This window comes from Giraffa tippelskirchi, chromosome 12 (genome assembly GCF_054371585.1).
Source record: "Giraffa tippelskirchi isolate mGirTip1 chromosome 12, T2T-mGirTip1v1.2.pri, whole genome shotgun sequence".
Taxonomy (NCBI): domain Eukaryota; kingdom Metazoa; phylum Chordata; class Mammalia; order Artiodactyla; family Giraffidae; genus Giraffa; species Giraffa tippelskirchi.
In genome coordinates, this window is record NC_137286.1 from 20087256 (window position 1) to 20105150 (window position 17895).

Sequence of the window (17895 nt, forward strand, 5' to 3'; positions counted from 1 at the left end):
CCAAGACATTACTCAAAGACAAAGGACATTCCTTAAATAATTGGCTTGCATTTGACAACTATGACTATGAATGTGGTTGACTAGCACATCAAGTTAGACAAATTTCTGTAAACAATATCATTATTGTATTACAGGGCAAACCCCACTTATTGGAAGATTCATCATAATACCACAAATTTTCCTTTTAGTATACTTTATTTTATAGACTTGATATAATGAAGTTGAAAAAGATATCTGGCATAACTAATTTATAAAACAAAAATTCTAATATTAAGATCAAAACTCTAAGCTGTTTTAAATTTACAAAAGTAATAAAATGAACAAATATGGTATGTACACACACCTTAAAAATTCAGCAATATTATCTTAAAGAGGATTGTGTTGCATACAAAGACACAGTACCATTAAAATCAGACTCCCAGTTTTAATGACTGGATGACTAGATGAAGCACAAACTGGAATTAAGATTGCCAGGAGAAATATCAATAACCTCAGCTATGCAGATGACACCTCCCTTATGGCAGGAAACGAAGAAGAACTAAAGAGCCTCTTGATGAAAGTGAAAAAGGAGAGTAAAAAAACTGGCTTAAAACTCAGTATTCAAAAAACGAAGATAATGGCATCCAGTCCCATCACTTCATGGCAAATAGATGTGGAAACAATGGAAACAGTGACAGACCTTATTTTCTTGGGCTCCAAAATCACTGCAGATGGTGACTGCAGCCATGAAATTAAAAGACACTTGCTCCTTGGAAAAAAAGCTATGACAAATCTAGACAGCATATTAAAAAGCAGAGACATTACTTTACCGACAAAGGTCTGTCTAGTCAAAGCTATGGTTTTTCCAGTAGTCATGTATGAATGTGAGCATTGGACCATAAGGAAAGCTGAGTGCTGAAGCACTGATGCTTTTGAACTGTGGTATTGGAGAAGACTCTTGAGAGTCCCTTGGACTGCGAGGAGATCCAACCAGTCCATCCTAAAGGAGATCAGTCCTGGGTGTTCATTGGAAGGACTGATGTTGAAGCTGAAATTCCAATACTTTGGCCACCACATGCAAAGAGTTGACTCATTGGAAAAGACCCTAATGCTGGAAGGATTGAGGGCAGGAGGAGAAGGGGACAACAGGATGAGATGGTTGAATGGCATCACTGACTCAATGGACATGGGTTTGAGTAAGCTCTGGGAGTTCGTGATGAACAGGCAGGCCTGGCGTGCTGCGATTCATGGGGTCGCAAAGAGTTGGACACGACTGAGCGACTGAACTGAAATGAACTGTATGTTTATTTAAGTGTTTTTATAACTTGTAATTCACTTTGAAAATATGCCAAACTCCATCAAATCCAGTAAAATTAAGGCTGTGAGGTAATAAATAAAAATCAAACCACATTGTGAAATTACATTATATGAGTATAATTGGATACACCTAGCTGCCTCATACTGATAGTTAATAAACATTTTTTCAGATTGAAATACAATTATCAGTTCCCACTGAAATATATATGCAAAATTGATGAAATAGTTGAGCCTTAATGAACAGAGATATTTGCATTTCATTACTGTGTTGTATAATTCTGCTCATAAACCTTGTGAAATACTTTTAATGCTCAATTCATTGCAGATAAAAGTGAAAATATTATTTTAAAAATCTATGCTGAAGTGTTTTATTCCTCAGCAATATCCTTTTATGAATACTTATTTTCTTTCATTTCAATAAAGTGGATTGAACCAAAGTAAGATTGCAAATTTAAAGTTCCATAACTTTATCAATTACTCACTAAGGGCCATGAAATGTTTATCAGTCAGTTGGATCAAGGCAGCATTTTAAAACATGCACATGTTTAAGTAACTTCTAAGGGTAGTGTACCTTAACTTATTTTGATTGGTATTAACTCGTCTAATAAAGACTGACATTATTTACAACTTGTGGGTCTTACAGTTTCATACCAGTGTTGCTGAATATTGAAGGATAAATGACTACCATTACAGTAATTTGAAATTTTTTCTGTTGTTACTTTAGCTTTTTACTTCAGGGATATCTCAGACCTCCTCTTTGTTCTCATGATACTCTCAAAGGAAATGAAGTATCAAGATACTCCAACTGGACCTTATTTTCTAGGGATAGAAATCCTTTCCTGAATGTCAGCTTGTTTGTGATTATGCCTCTTTTCTTCCTCTATTCCCAAGGAGAAGTGGGTAATTCTTATTTTGAGATAATGCTTACCCCAAAATAGACTTGTATGGTCAGCCTAGTCAAGCAGAGTTCTAGAGACTGAGACCAGTTTTTATTTCTCAGTCCTCTGTCTTTAGAGTGGAAGACATACGTTCAACGGTTCTTTTCTTGGTTTGGAGTCATAACTACCAACTAGAGGTAGTAACGAAAGGAGCAGACATACAACTTCATCGTGCTTTAAGTGTAATTGTGATTGGAAAAAGTGAATCTCCCTTTAGGTCTGAACTCAATCAAAGCATCTTTCATTGGAATATGTGCCCCAACTTTCTCTCTATATACTCCCATCCTTTCTTGTCTTACTATACTTCCTTCATAGCACGTATTGCTGCTGCTGCTGCTAAGTCGCGTCGGTTGTGTCTGACTCTGCGACCCCATAGACGGCAGCCCACCAGGCTCCACCATCCCTGGGATTCTCCAGGCAAGAACAATGGAGTAGGTTGCCATTTCCTTCTCCAGTGCATGAAAGTGAAAAGTGCAAGTGAAGTCACTCAGTCGTGTCCGACTCTTCGCAACCCCATGGACTGCAGCCTACCAGGCTCCTCCGTCCATGGGATTTTCCAGGCAAGAGTACTGGAGTGGGTTGCCATTGCCTTCTCCAGATATATAAATGTTATATAAATATGTATATGTATATTTATTTACCCTTATCTCCCATAACTGAACATAATCTATGTGTGATCAAGGACTTTGTTCTGCCTCAATCACCCAGAACAGAATGGGCACTCAAAAAATGTTCATTGAACAAAGGTATGTGCAGTAGACATACCCTAATCTCCAGTGAGTCTTATTCTTGCATAATTTCCTCCCCTTAAGTATACACAGAACTTGTGATTTGCTTCTAGCCAATAGAATATGACAAACATGAAAGGATTTTTCAGATTTGGTTAAGGTCCTAAATCAGCTGACTCTTGAGTTAATGAAAAGGAAGATTGTCCTGGATAGATCTGACTTAATCAGGTGAGATTCTTAGGAATCTCAGTGCCTTATTAATGTCACTATTTAATAGCCCATATTTTATTACTACCACCCAGATATTTATGGATATAAAACAAAGAAATAAGGTTATCAGAGCTACTTTATATATACATTTATACTTTTAATTTTAAGATTTAATTAATAGTTATTGTAAACTTCTTCAAGAGATGACAGTTTAATTAGTGTAGTAAGACTTTTGAACAAGACAAACTATCAAAGCTACATGTGAACAGATATAAGAGTACAGTGCAAATTAAGTTTATGAGGATAGATTGGAACAGTTTAAGGTACAAATATGAGTTAAAATATTATAATTTAAACTTCTTTTCAGAGTCTTCTTGCCTCTACAGAATTATTTCTACTAAATTTTGTTTTCTGTATATGGCCATTTGTTAAGTATTACATTTTATATAATGTACAATTTCATTCAAACCCTTGAGGGCAACTATGTATATGTATGTGTGTGTATACACACACACACACACACACATATATATATATACACACACAAGACTTATCTCCATGGTTATCTTAGTGTAAGTCCACTCACATTCAAATTCTTGAGCACTTCTAAGACTGTCCATTCATTCATTATTTGTTGTTTCCTGGTGTTCCAGTCTCATCTCTCGTTTCTGTCCTGTGCTCCAGCTGCATTTAGTTTCTTGCAGATCCTTAACGTGCCAAGCAATTTCATTCTCTATCTTGTGCCAATCTCTCTGCATGGAAATTGCCTCCATGTCTTTCATCGCCTACCTCGAGTCTGACCTTCTCCTTGATGACTTACAGAAATGGTCACATCTTTTTTGATGTTCCAACTTATAAATCTTCTTCAAATATATATGCTAACAGCTATCACAATAGGTTTCATGTCTATATCCTCTACTTGACTGTAGGCACCTTTAGACTAGAAACCGTCTGGACATCTCTGTAACCTCACACATGCCATCTTACTCATGACACTTACTGATAAGTGCTCATTAAATATGTGGTGAATGAATGATTGAGTAAGAAAGGTGTGCCCTTCTCATTAGTATTTTACTTCCATTACTTTGAAGAATTTATGTTTATTATTATTTTTTTAGGAAAATATGTATTGTTTACTGTTTTTTTGTTGTGGTAAAAGTCACATAATATAAAACATACTATATTAACCATATTTAACTGTACAGTTCAGTGGCACTAAGTACATTCACATTGTTGTACAATTCTCACCATCATCCATCTCCCAATTTTTTCACTTTCCTAAATGGAAACTCTGTCCCCATTAAACACTAAGTCCCCATTCTCACTCCACAGTCCACCCCCTGCTGGCCCCTGGCATCTACCGATGTACTTTTTGGCTCTATATAAATAGAGTCAAACAGTGTTTGTCTGCACCTACTGTATATTGGAACGCATTTTTAAGGTTAACTTTATGCTTATTATTTTTATAATCGAAAACCTTTTTTATCCACAAAAAGTAATTATTTTCCTCCTTTAGTTATCTTACACTACTACACCCATTCTAGAAAAGCATTTGGGGATACTTAGATGAGTAGATGCTACCATTGGCCCCAGCAGCCTATTTCCTGGTTACGCATCACAGGGACATTCTCACACAGGCCCATGATGGGGCATGTAGTAGAATCTTTATCACAGTCTTATTTGTGATAATAAGGAACTAGAGGCCAGGTAGTTGCTCATCACTAGGGGAACAGATCGGTAGCAGCATAATGTAGAGGCACATTATAGGCTATTATGGAGCATTCAGAAGCAATGGATAGATGTCCAGAAATATGAATATCTTTAAAAATGTAGTGCATGGGTGCATGCTAAGTCGCTTCAGTCACGTCCAACTGTTTGCGACCCTATGTACCGTAGCCCGCCAGGCTTCTCTGTCCATGGGATCCTCTAGGCAAGAATACTGGAGTGGGTTGCCATGCTTTCCTCCAGGGGATCTTCTTGCCCAGGGATTGAACCCGTGTCTCTTATGTCTCAGGCATTGGCAGGTGGTTACTTTACTACGAGCACCACCTGATAAGCACCTTAAAAATGCTGGGCTGAGTTCAAAAGTAATTCTCAGAATGTTATCTACAGAATGATGCTATTATTTAAATTAAAATACATGCACATAACAATAGAAGACTCACGATAATACACACATAGGAAGGATATACCTCAAACATTTTTCTACAAGAGAGAGAGAAATGAGAAGAAAGTGAGTGAATGCAATGGATTAAATAAATCAATAAATTAAAGGAATGGGCCAATAACTGTAACTGTAATAACTGTAACTGTAACTGTAATATACCATGAAATTACATTATGAATAACTCAGTATTTTGAACCTGAAGTACTTTCACCCACAAACACAAAAAGAAACTTAGAAAGTAAAAAGTAGTAGAAAGGAAATTTTACATCATTTTTCAAAAATATAAGTAACCTAAATAGAATAATCTGGAATATATAACATAATAAAAATTGACCTAAGTGGAAACAGAAGTCAAGAATATCAATAACCATAGGAAAAATTAAGTTGTCAGAGAACTAGCTCTAACAGGTCTTTAAGAGCTCTATGAGATCTTTTTATATAGATAGTTCACATACTTGTTAAATAATGCTGTAGAATAGAAAAATACAGAAACTTCCAAGATCATCTTTATTCATTTTATACAACACTGATACCAAAATCTAACAATGATGGAACAAAAAGAAAAATAAAGCGCTCTGGTAAAGACTGCGACTCCCCTCTTGCCTCATATCTGGGCAAGCTGATAACAAACCCTGAGCATTCCTTCCCCTGGTGCCAAAGTTCAATCCCTGTGAACCCTGTGTGCAGGCACCCTGACCCAGGCCCCACTCTCTAAACACAGTAAAAAGCAAAACACTTGTGCCTTTCTTCACTCAAGTCATTTTGGACTGGCCCTGGGGCCTGCCTTGCTCTCCCAGAAACCCTTTGATATGAATAATAAATCTTTTCTTGCCCTTTTACTGCACATGTGGCATCATCGGCCTTTTGATATCTGAATCAGTTTTAGCTGGGGAATTGATCCTACCCTCTGCAGGGCAACTACAAAACAGTTGGCATTGTGAGACCAGAGGGTCTTCTCTTGCTCAAAGCTAAAAAGTAAAGGGGCGTGCTCAGTCGTGTCCAACTCCATGCGTGTGACTCCATGGACTGTAACCCACTGGGCTCCTCTGTCCATGGAATTCTCCAGGCAAGAGTACTAGAGTAGGTTGCCATTTCCTATGTTAGAGGATCTTCCTAACCTGGGAATTGAACTTGTGTTGTGTCTTCTGCAAATGCAGGTGGATTCTTTACCACGGTGCCAGCTGGGAAGCCTGCTTTCTCTTGCTTAATTAAGATTTGGTAATTGCCTCAACTGCCTACTGGAGAGCATGTGTTTTGCGTTGTGTTGCTGTGTGACGTTCTGTTGATTTTGAGTTGTGTTTTGCTTTGATGTGTTTGCTGAGTCCTACCAGACATCTCTTACAGATTTAACTAATCAAGTCAGAAGTTTCAATAATAAGAAACAGGAGTGTGGGGTTTGAGGTCCTTTTTAAAGTGGCTCTGGGTTATGGCTTTTAACCTGGACCTCTCTGTGTCTCATTTCCAGCATAAGCTATGGCTGACTCTAAACTCAGGGGAGCAACTTGTTCTCTATGACCATTGGTTGCATGTCTCAAGCAGAGGTTAACACCCTAGGCAATACTTGAGCCATGTTGGTTGCTTTATGAGAAAGAATAGTCATCATGTTGCATGCCCAGGTCTATTTTCCTAAATTCAGAGACTCCTAAATTATGAGTCCTCACTAGGACTCATAAATGCCTTAAAATGTCTCTTCTGCTGCTGCCCATGCCTCTATTGCTATAAAGATCTTGATGCTTACAGGGTATAAATTCCCATGGCACCCCATAGCATGGACCAGAGGACATCATCATTCTACTGGATAACTGTAAAACAAACTGACAAATACTGTGGGTTCATTGAGTACTGAACTACGAACATCATGTGATTAATTCAAACCCAACTTAATCTCAAGGTCCCTAAACCCATAAAGCAAACATTCATCCTGGAAGAGGCCTTTAGCTCTAGTGTTACTTATTTGGGACTCTGGAGATGTAACTTAGAAATACTGTTAAGATAGAGAGGACTCCCCTGTCCCATATAGTGTATCCAGTAACCAGACCAAAACAAAGTAAAAGAAAATGATCTCTTCAGACAGTGGAAGGAAACAGGAACTATAGTAGGGGTCTGTGATTTGACCTAACTAGAAGTTTAAAATTTATGGAAAGAATTTATGCCAAAAAAGATAAAACACTGGCTATTATATTTGGAACCTAACAACAGAGGTAAAGATAAATAATATCTATCTATATATTTTAAAGAATTGGCTCATGAGGTTATAGGTGCCTGTAAGGCCCAAGAGATAGTGAGGGACACGGAGGCCTGGTGTGCTGCAGTCCATGGGTCGCAAAAGTTAGACACAACTTAGTAATGGAATAACAACAGCAACAAGGCCCAAGATATGCATTTGGCAAGCTGGAGACTTAGGAGAACCAATGGTGTAGTTCTAGCCCAAAGTCTGGCATTTTTGAGGCTCAGGAAGAGCTCATGTTTCAGTTCAGGTCTGAACGCAGGAAAATAAGAGTTCTAGCTTGATGTTTCGGCTCTATCCTGAAGCAGTTAAATAGGACAAGTTCTGTCTTATTTGGAGCAAGGACAACTTTTTTGTTCTATGCAAACCTTCAGCTGTTTAGATGAGGCCCACCCACATTCTCCAGGCCAGAATACTGGGGTGGGTAGCCATTCCCTTCTGCAGAGGATCTTCCCAACCCAGGGATCAAACCCAGGACTTCCGTGTTGCACGTGGATTCTTTACCAGCTGAGCCACAAGGGAAGGCCAAATTAAGACTCACTGATATATATATATGTGTGTGTGTGTGTATGTGTGTGTATCTTTCCTGTGTTTTATTCTTATTACTGAACAAATATGAACTAGCTGTATAATAAAATATTTAAATACACAAATAAACTATTACATTTTGATGCATTACTTTTCTGCTCTATACCTGTATTCAACAAATTGGGTAAGCATTGTGTTTGTGTATTGCTTTGTTCATCTTAGTATTTTAATTATAGTCATGTCATTTAAACTATTTGAGAGAAGAATTTTAAATGTCTGCATGAAACTTCATTATTTGTATGAACTGCACTTCATTTAATCATATTCTATTGTTAAACAATGGAAATATTTCAGTTCAGTTCAGTCGCTCAGTCGTGTCCGACTCTTTGCTACCCCATGAATTGCAGCACGCCAGGCCTCTCTGTCCATCACCAACTCCCGGAGTCTACCCAAACCCATGTCCATCGAGTCGGTGATGCCATCCAACCATCTCATCCTCTGTCATCCCCTTCTCCTCCTGCCCCCAATCCTACCCAGCATTAGGGTCTTTTCCAATGAGTCAACCCTTCGCATGAGGTGCCCAAAGTATTGGAGTTTCAGCTTCAATATCAGACCTTCCAATGAACACCCAAGATTGATCTCTTTTAGGATGGATTGATTGGATCTCCTTGCAGTCCAAGAAACTCTCAAGAGTCTTCTCCAACACCACAGTTCAAAAGCATCAATTCTGCGGCACTCAGCTTTCTTCACCGTCCAACTCTCACATCCATACATGACCACTGGAAAAACCATAGCCTTGACTAGACGGACTTTTGTTAGCAAAGTAATGTCTCTGCTTTTAAATATGCTATCTAAGTTGGCCATAACCTTCCTTCCAAGGCGTAAGCGTCTTTTAATTTCATGGCTGGAGTCACCATCAGCAGTGATTCTGGAGCCCAAAAAAATAAAGTCTGACACTGTTTCCCCATCTATTTCCCATGAAGTGATGGGACCAGATGCCATGATCTTAGTTTTCTGAACGTTGAGCTTTAAGCCAACTTATTCACTCTCCTCTTTCACCTTCATCAAGAGGCTCTTTAGTTCTTCTTCACTTTCTGCCATAAGGGTGGTGTCATCCGCATATCTGAGGTTATTGATATTTCTCCTGGCAATCTTGATTCCAGCTTGTGTTTCTTCCAGCCCAGCGTTTCTCATGATGTACTCTGCATATAAGTTAAATAAGCAGGGTGACAATATACAGCCTTGACGTACTCCTTTTCCTATTTGGAACCAGTCTGTTGTTCCATGTCCAGTTCTAACTGTTGCTTCCTGACCTGCATACAGGTTTCTCAAGAGACAGGTCAGATGGTCTGGTATTCCCATCTCTTTCAGAATTTTCCACAGTTTATTGTGGAAATATTTATTTATAATTTATATATATATATATAATTTATTTATATATTTATAATTTATATATATAATTTATAATTTATTGTGGAAATATTTATAATAGTGAAAAATTGGAAACACTGTGTTGTACATATATTTTGATTCATAATTCTGAATCTCTCCTTAGGACAGATGTCTGGAAGTAGAATTACTTAATCAAATTAAAGATGTTTTTAATATATTTATATATTTTATTTGGAGGATAATTACAGTGTTGTGATGGCCTCTGCCATCAGCATCAATTGGTCATAGACATACATGTATCCCCTCCCTCCCCACCCCATCCCTCCAGTTTGTCACAGAGGACTGGCTTTGGGTTCCCTGCATCATATATCAAACTACCACTGGTTATCTATTTTACATATGATAATGTATATGTTTCAATGCTAGTCTCTCAAGTCATTTCACTTTCTCCTTCACTGTGTCCAAAAGTCTTCTTTATTTCTGTATCTTCTTTGTTTCCTTGTACTTAGGATCATCGGTACTCTCTTTCTAGATTCCATATATATACGTTAATATATAGTGTTTGTCTTACTCTTTCTGACTTACTTCGCTCTGTATAATAGGCTCTATGTTCATCCACCTCATTAGAACTGACTCAAATGTGTTCCTTTTTGTAGATGAGTAATATTCCATGTGTATAAGTATCATAACTTACTATCCATTCATCAGCTCGTGGGCATCTAGGTTGCTTCCATGTCCTAGCTATTGTAAACAGTGTTGCAGTGAACACTGGGGTGCTTGTGTCTTTTCCAATTAGGGTTTCCTCAGGATGTATGCCCAGTAGTCTCCTCCAGCATCACAATTCAAAAGCATCAATCCTCCAGTGCTTAGCCTTCTTTGTGGTCCAGCTGTCACATCTGTAGATAAGGAATGTAAGTCATAGAAATTAAGTGTTTTGTTTGATGCCACAGACCCTGGCATAATTGAAAACTTGATGACTTTCCATAGTCCTGGGATCCCAGAATGGCTGGATAGCATGAACGAGCCACTTACAGGAGCATCTGGAAACGTGATAATGATAATAATGGCATTTTCCTCCATCCGTTGAAGTGCCTCACCTTGTGGAACTGACTGTGTCTCAAAGACCTGCATCTCCCATCATTTGGCTGTATCTTATGTTTTTACTAACAACGCGTTTGAAGAAGGCTATGAATAATCACGCACCTCGGAGTTAGTCCTGTACTAAATGAATCCTCAGGCCCTCCTTGCTCTCCCTTGTTCAAGTTTTACAATTTTTAAATGGTATTTGTAATTTGTTTTGTGACTTTAATGCATGATTTGCATTGATGATTTATCCTCATTAGAGAAAGGGATAAATTTGTCTGTGTACTCACCATGTAGAATAGCAAATTAACAGATGTTAGCATTTGATCAAATTTGCCATGTGTATTATATATTTTCAGTAAGGAGTTGAAACCCACTTTATTCTTACTTTCTAGGTTTATTCTTCTGTCTCTACAAGCAACCCGTATAAAGAATTTTGTGAGTACCTTTCTGACTTACTTTTCATATTTATATTATGAAAATAAATATACATTTTATGCAAATAGCATATATAGAGGCATATATCTTTGAAACAGATGGCACTTATATATATATTTTTAAAAATCAATGCCAAAATAACTATAAAGTGTTTCATTATATGCCACATATGTATTGAGATATACCTGTGTTTCCAGTAGTCTTGTTTATTCATTTCAACAACTATTTATTACCATACTGAACATTTAGGGCTTTTCCACTTTTTTCCATTATTACAAAAAACAGTGTATTTGTAGTAGTTGTCAAACTTAAATAATACTCAGAGCCCTAAAGAGTTTTTTTATGTCAGTTTTATCTACTAATATTTATTGTGTTAAACTCACAAATTAAAGGAATATATTCACAAATTAAAAGAATGTCATTTAAAAGTAAGAATGATAAACTAGTTCTGTGCTAACAGAAATAATATATTTTTATGAAAAGCAACTGTATTGTATTTGGAATTTGTAAGAATTCATGTGTGGTGTGCTACAGGCAAACTGCAGCTAGTGGGCCAGATTCTGTTCACGGCTATTATTGTACATCCTATATGCTAAGAATATTATTTACATTTTTAAATGGTTAAAAAAACCAGAAGCAGAACAATGTTTTAAAACGTGTTAATGATATGAAATTCAAATTTCAGTGTTCATAAAGCAAGTTTTATCGGAATGCAGGCATACTATTTGTTATGTAATGTCTGTGACAGCTTTAGCGCTACAAGGGCAGAGTTGAGTAGTTTATTAAACAAGGGCTAAATGTTGAGATTATCCAAATTTTTTATAACCTAGTTTTGTTTGTTTGATCTAGTTTATTGTATCTCTTTTAAGCATATATTGCTAAATTATACAATCCATGCTAATATTCTCTGCTTTTTAATAGATAAATTTAAAGTACTTATTGCAACTGCTAAAATATTTGGACTAATTTATTCTAACTTTGGGCTTCCCTGGTGGCTCAGATGGTAAGGAATCTATCTGCCTGCAATGCAGGAGACCTGGGCTCAATCCCTAGGTATGGAAGATCCCCTGGAGAAGGGAATGGCTACCCATTCCAGTATTCTTGCCTGGAGAATTCCATGGACAGAGGAGCCTGGGGGGCAACAGTACGTGGGATCACAAAGAGTTGGACATGACTGAGTGACTTACATTTAGCACACTTATTTCAACTTATTTCATGTTTTCTATCATATTACTTATTAATGTCTACCTGTTCTTAACGGTTTTTATTTCCAATTCTGGATGAATATATGTCTCTATTGTATTTTTCCTCCTCTGAGTTTAAAAATTATACATTCTGTTTCTATTTTGTTGACAGCATTTCTTAACATCTAAATATATATCCATATATATTTAAATTAAACGAGATGTGAAGATAATCAGTATCTTTAACTGTTTCTTGAACAATATGATGGCTTTGGATTACTTTAGCACTGATCTTCTGTACTCTGGGTTATTGTTGTCTAGCATGTGCCTGTGTATGTGTGAAGTCGTTTCCGTCGCATCTGACTCTTTGTGACTCTAAGGACTGTAGCCTGCCAGGCTCCTTTGTCCATGAGATTCTCCAGGCAAGAATACTGGAGTGGGTTGCCATGCCCTCCTCCAGGGGATCTTCCTGAGCTGGGGATGGAGCCCAAGTCTCCTAGGTATCCTGCATTGGCAGGTGGGTTCCTTACCATTGGTGCCACCTGGTAAGTGCTGTCTAGTATTTAGTTCTACCTTATTTTGAATTTCCTAATCTTCAAGAAAATTAGAGATACCAATGGAACATTTCATGCAAAGATGGGCACAATAAAGGACAGAAATGGTATGGACCTAACAGAAGCAGGAGATACTTAGAAGAGGTGGCAAGAATACACAATAGAACTATACAGAAAAGATCTTCATGACCCAGATAATCACGATGGTGTGATCACTCACCTAGAGCCAGACATCCTGGAATGTGAAGTCAAGTGGGCCTTAGGAATCATCACTACAAACAAAGCTGGTGGAGGTGGTGAAATTCCAGTTGAGCTATTTCAAATCCTAAAAGGTGATGCTGTGAAAATGCTGCACTCAATATGCTAGCAAATCTGGAAACCTCAGCAGTGGCCACAGGACTGGAAAAGGTTAGTTTTCATTCCAATCCCAAAGAAAGGCAATGCCAAAGAATGTTCAAACTACTGCAAAATTGCATTCATCTCACACGCTAGCAAAGGAATGCTCAAAATTTTCCAAGCAAGACTTTAACAGTATGTGAACTGTGAACTTCCAGATGTTCAAGCTGGATTTAGAAAAGGCAGAGGAACCAGATATCAAATTGCCAACATCGTTGGATCATCAAAAAAGCAAGAGAATTCCAGAAAAACATCTACTTCTGTTTTATTGACTATGCCAAAGCCTTTGACTGTGTGGTGTGTGGATCACAATAAACTGTGGAAAATTCTGAAAGAGATGGGATTACCAGACCATCTGACCTGCCTCCTGAGAAATCTGTATGTAGTTTAGGAAGCAACAGCTAGAACTGGACATGGAACAACAGACTGGTTTCAAATTGGGAAAGGAGTATGTCAAGGCTGTTTATTGTCACCCTGCTTATTTAACTTATATGCAGAGTACATCATGAGAAATACTGTGCTGGAAGAAGCACAAGCTGGAATCAAGATTGCCAGGAGAAATATCAATAACCTCAGATATGCAGATGACACCACCTTATGGCAGAAAGCAAAGAAGAACTAAAGTGCCTCTTGATGAAAGTGAAAGAGAAGAGTGAAAAAGTTGGTTTAAAATTCAACATTCAGAAAACTAAGATCATGACATCTGGTCCCATCACTTCATGGCAAATAGATGTGGAGACAATGGAAACAGTGACAGACTTTATTTTTGGGAGCTCCAAAATCACTGCAGATGGTGACTGCAGCCATGAAATTAAAAGACAGTTGTTCCTTGGAAGAAAAGTTATGACCAACCTAGGCATCATATTAAAAAGCAAAGACATTACTTTTCCAACAAAGGTCCGTCTAGTCAAGGCTATGGTTTTTCCAGTAGTCATGTATGGATGTGAGAGTTGGACTGTGAAGAATGCTGAGCAGCGAAAAATTGATGCTTTTGAACTGTGGTGTTGGAGAAGACTCTTGAGAGTCCCTCGGACTACAAGGAGATCCAACCAGTCCATCCTAAAGGAAACCAGTCCTGAATATTCATTGGAAGGACTGATGTTGAAGCTGAAACTCCAATACTTTGTCCACCTGATGTGAAGAACTGACTTATTGGAAAAGTCCCTGATGTTGGGAAAGATTGAGGGCGGGAAAAGGGGACGACAGAGGGTGAGATGGTTGGAGGCATCACCACCTCGATGGACATGAGTTTGAGTAAACTCTGGGAGTTGGTGATGGACAGGGAGGCCTGGTGTGCTCTAGTCCATGGGGTCACTAAGAGTCAGGACTGAGCGACTGAACTGAACTGATTGTCAAAATACATTCCATTGTGTAAATATGCTACATTTTGTTCATACAGTTTACCAGGTGATGGACAGGTGGGTTGTTTGCATTTTTTAACTACCTAAACACTGCTGCTATAAACATTAGTGGACAAGTTTTCATTTGGATGTATGTTTTCGTTTCTCTTGGCTATATCAAAGAGTAAAACTGTTTAGTTATGGGGTAAGTCTATGTTCACTATTTGGAGGAATTGCCAAACTGTTTCCTATAAGTGGCTGCCACAATGTTAAATTTGTATTTGTAATGTGTGAGGTTTCCAGTTTCTCAGTGCTCGGTACTTGTTGTCCTTTTGCTTATAGTCATGCTGGGGTGTGTGTGTGTGTGTGTGTGTGTGTCTAAAATAGCGCTGTATTTTTATAGCTCTGTTGTTCAAAAGTGTTTTTATTTTTGTGGCTTTCATTGCTCTTGCACATGGTGAGAAACTGATTAGTAAGGTTTCGGCAAAAAAGTTTTATTATTTATTTAATTTTAATTGGAGGCTAATGACTTTACAATATTGTGGTGGGTTTTGCCATACACTGACATGAATCAGCCATGGGTGCACACGTGTTCCCCATCCTGAACCCCCTCCCACCTCCCTCCCCATCCCATCCCTCAGGGTCATCCCGGTGCACTGGCCCTGAGCACCCTGTCTCATGCATCGAACCTGGACTGGTGATCTGTTTCACATGTGATAATATACAGGTTTCAATGCCATCCTCTCTTTTGTGTTAGTCGCTCAGTCATGTCCGACTCTTTGTGACCTCATGGACTGCAGCCTGCCAGACTCGTCTGTCCATGGGGATTCTCCAAGCAAGAATACTAGAGTGGGTTACCATTCCTTTCTCCAGGGGTCTCCTGCATTGCAGGTAGATTCTTTACTGTTTGAGCTACCTGGGAAGCAGAAAGAATACCTTCTTACATTACTAGGAAAATTTCCTTTCACTTAAATACATTACATGGTGATGGTTTTAAATTTCCGAAAAAGAAAGGAAAATATGTTTGTGTAATCCTGAGAATAATTGAATTGTTTTAGTTATTGTTGCTTTTTTATCCAGAAGGAATAAACCATCCATATTTTAATAAATTAAAACCTTAAGAAACCTATTTGCATGAAATAAGAACCATAATAATGTACCTTTGTTTCTGAGATTTTTTTCCAATGTACTTATACTAGTTTTCATGAAATCCTTAGACAAAGGTAATCAGTGATCTACAGGGAAGAAATAGCAGCAAAATTTGGTGTCTTTTAAAAGACTGAATAATAAGTGACGTAGGTTTCCTGCATTTTATCCTGTTTGTTTAGGCAGGGACTGATCTAGAATTAAGGTAAATGATTTCTGACTTTTCATTCATTCATTCATTTCAGTTATTAAGCACCAAGCAAGAATTGCATTGCATTGCATGTTGATAGGCTGGGGCTAAGCATTTGCATTATAAAGATAAGTGACACCATATTTCTACCTTCAAATTACTCATAATCTAATGGAGAACAAAGAAAAGTAGACAGAAATTTATAGTATACTCTATTAAAGGTAAGTTCAGAGAATATAGAGAGCGCATAGAGGGTATCATGTCCTGTTTGGAGGATTGAAGAGCACGGAAGCCCCTTCAGTGTCTCGGTTCCAAGCCATATTTTAAGACCCTCCAGAGACGTCACCTAGAAAGTAATCATTAGATCGAAGTGTCACAACGTTCTCGTTTCATGATCTTTGTTTGCCTTTGTGGGGAAGTTGCAAAGTGAAAGAGCAGTGTCTTGGAGTGATCACTTCTGGGTCTAAATCATGGCTTACCCACTGAACGGCATTGCCACCTTGAAAAATGGCTTCATTTCCCTGAACCTCCATTTCCTAATTTGTGAAATGACAGTAATAACAAGGCAATTTGTAGGTCTAAATGAGACAACATTTAATGTGTTGATAAAATTTCTGGCATTTAACATGGTTTTAAATCCATGAACATTCAATAGTGTTCATTAGCTTTTTAACTCATTGCCATAACCAAAATTATTAATAGTAAAACTCAAAAACTTTAAACAAATGTGAAATAATTTAGTTCTGTGGAGCAATATTTTAAAGTACCTACAACACTCAGGTTGGTAAGGCAATTTCTCAAGTTTCAAATAGGCTTCATTGCAAAAATGTATGTGTAAATCCCTTCTTTGAATCTCATTAGCACTTTTTCACACATAAATAATGTTACTAATCAACAGAACCATCATAAAACATTTATTGAATGCATATTTTTGTATTAATGATTCAGGTTAGAGCACAAAAATCCTATTAAACCCACAATGTAAGTGAAAGACAAGCAATTCTTTCATTTGCTCCTTCATGCCTTGCAACTTAATCTCTTGGTATAGCTGAGTTCATGGCCATTTTCACCACTTGTGTCCCTTTTTGCAAGGTTTTAACAGACAACAAAATTTATGCAAACTTGTATGCATTATGCATTTTAACTCTACATAATGTTTTATTAATTTTACATTGGTTCTTGGTATTTTTACAGTTTTACAATGACTTGGTAATTGGTGTGGTGGATTATCACATTTATGAAATGCTCTGAGAGGTCTCATCAAAGCTTTAATAACTTTATTCATTTCATTCAACAAGGATGCCTATTATGGTCTAGCTCTGTGCTAGGTGTTAGATATAACTAATACATAAAGGCATTTTCCAGCTCTGCAATTTCTGTGTAATAACAAAGAAAATACACTGCCACAGTATGCATGAAATGGGCAAAACACCAGCTTTTGCTTGGTTGATGTTTACAGTATGCAAGCTCTCATGTGGTGTCGTCATAATACCTTATTGAATATAAGAATACACGTGTGTAGTATTGTTTGCAATGTGTCAATTATTATATAAGTGGTTGTGTTGTGCTTAGTTGCTCAGTCGTGTCTGACTCTTTGTGACACCGTGGACTGTAGCCTGCCAGGCTCCTCTGTCCATGGGGATCCTCCAGGCAAGAATACTGCTCCAGGCAAGAATACTGGGGTGGGTTGCCATGCCCTCCTCCAGGGGATCTTCCCAACCCAGGGATCAAACCCAGGTCTCCTGCATTGCAGGTGGATTCTTTACCAGCTAAGCTACTAGGAAACCCCATATAAGTGCTTGTTATAACTTAAATTTGATTTATTATCTATTTTAAATTATTTTTTAACAGAAAGATCTTATTAATCTTCCTTCAAGCTTTTTGTTGTTGTTCAGTCACTAAGTCAGGTCTGACTGTTTGCAGTCCCCTGGACTGCAGCACGCCAGGCTTCCCTGTCCTTCAGTATCTCCCAGAGTTTGCTCAAATTCATGTCCATTGAGTTGGTGATGCTATCGAACCATCTCACCCTCTGCAGCTCCCTTCTCCTTTTGCCTTCAATCTTTTCCAGCACCAGGGCC

At 37.9% G+C, this 17895-nt stretch overlaps 1 protein-coding gene across 3 annotated transcripts in view; it reads left to right on the forward strand.

Annotated features, from left to right (window-relative positions):
- LOC145528812 (uncharacterized) overlaps positions 1–17895 on the forward strand; it is a 612770-nt gene that overhangs the window by 412622 nt on the left and 182253 nt on the right. For all 3 annotated transcript variants that reach the window (XR_014070713.1, XR_014070710.1, XM_081547827.1), the window contains one exon: positions 10965–11007. The gene's annotated coding sequence lies outside the window, so the exon portion shown is untranslated. The remainder of the gene's footprint in view (positions 1–10964; positions 11008–17895) is intronic.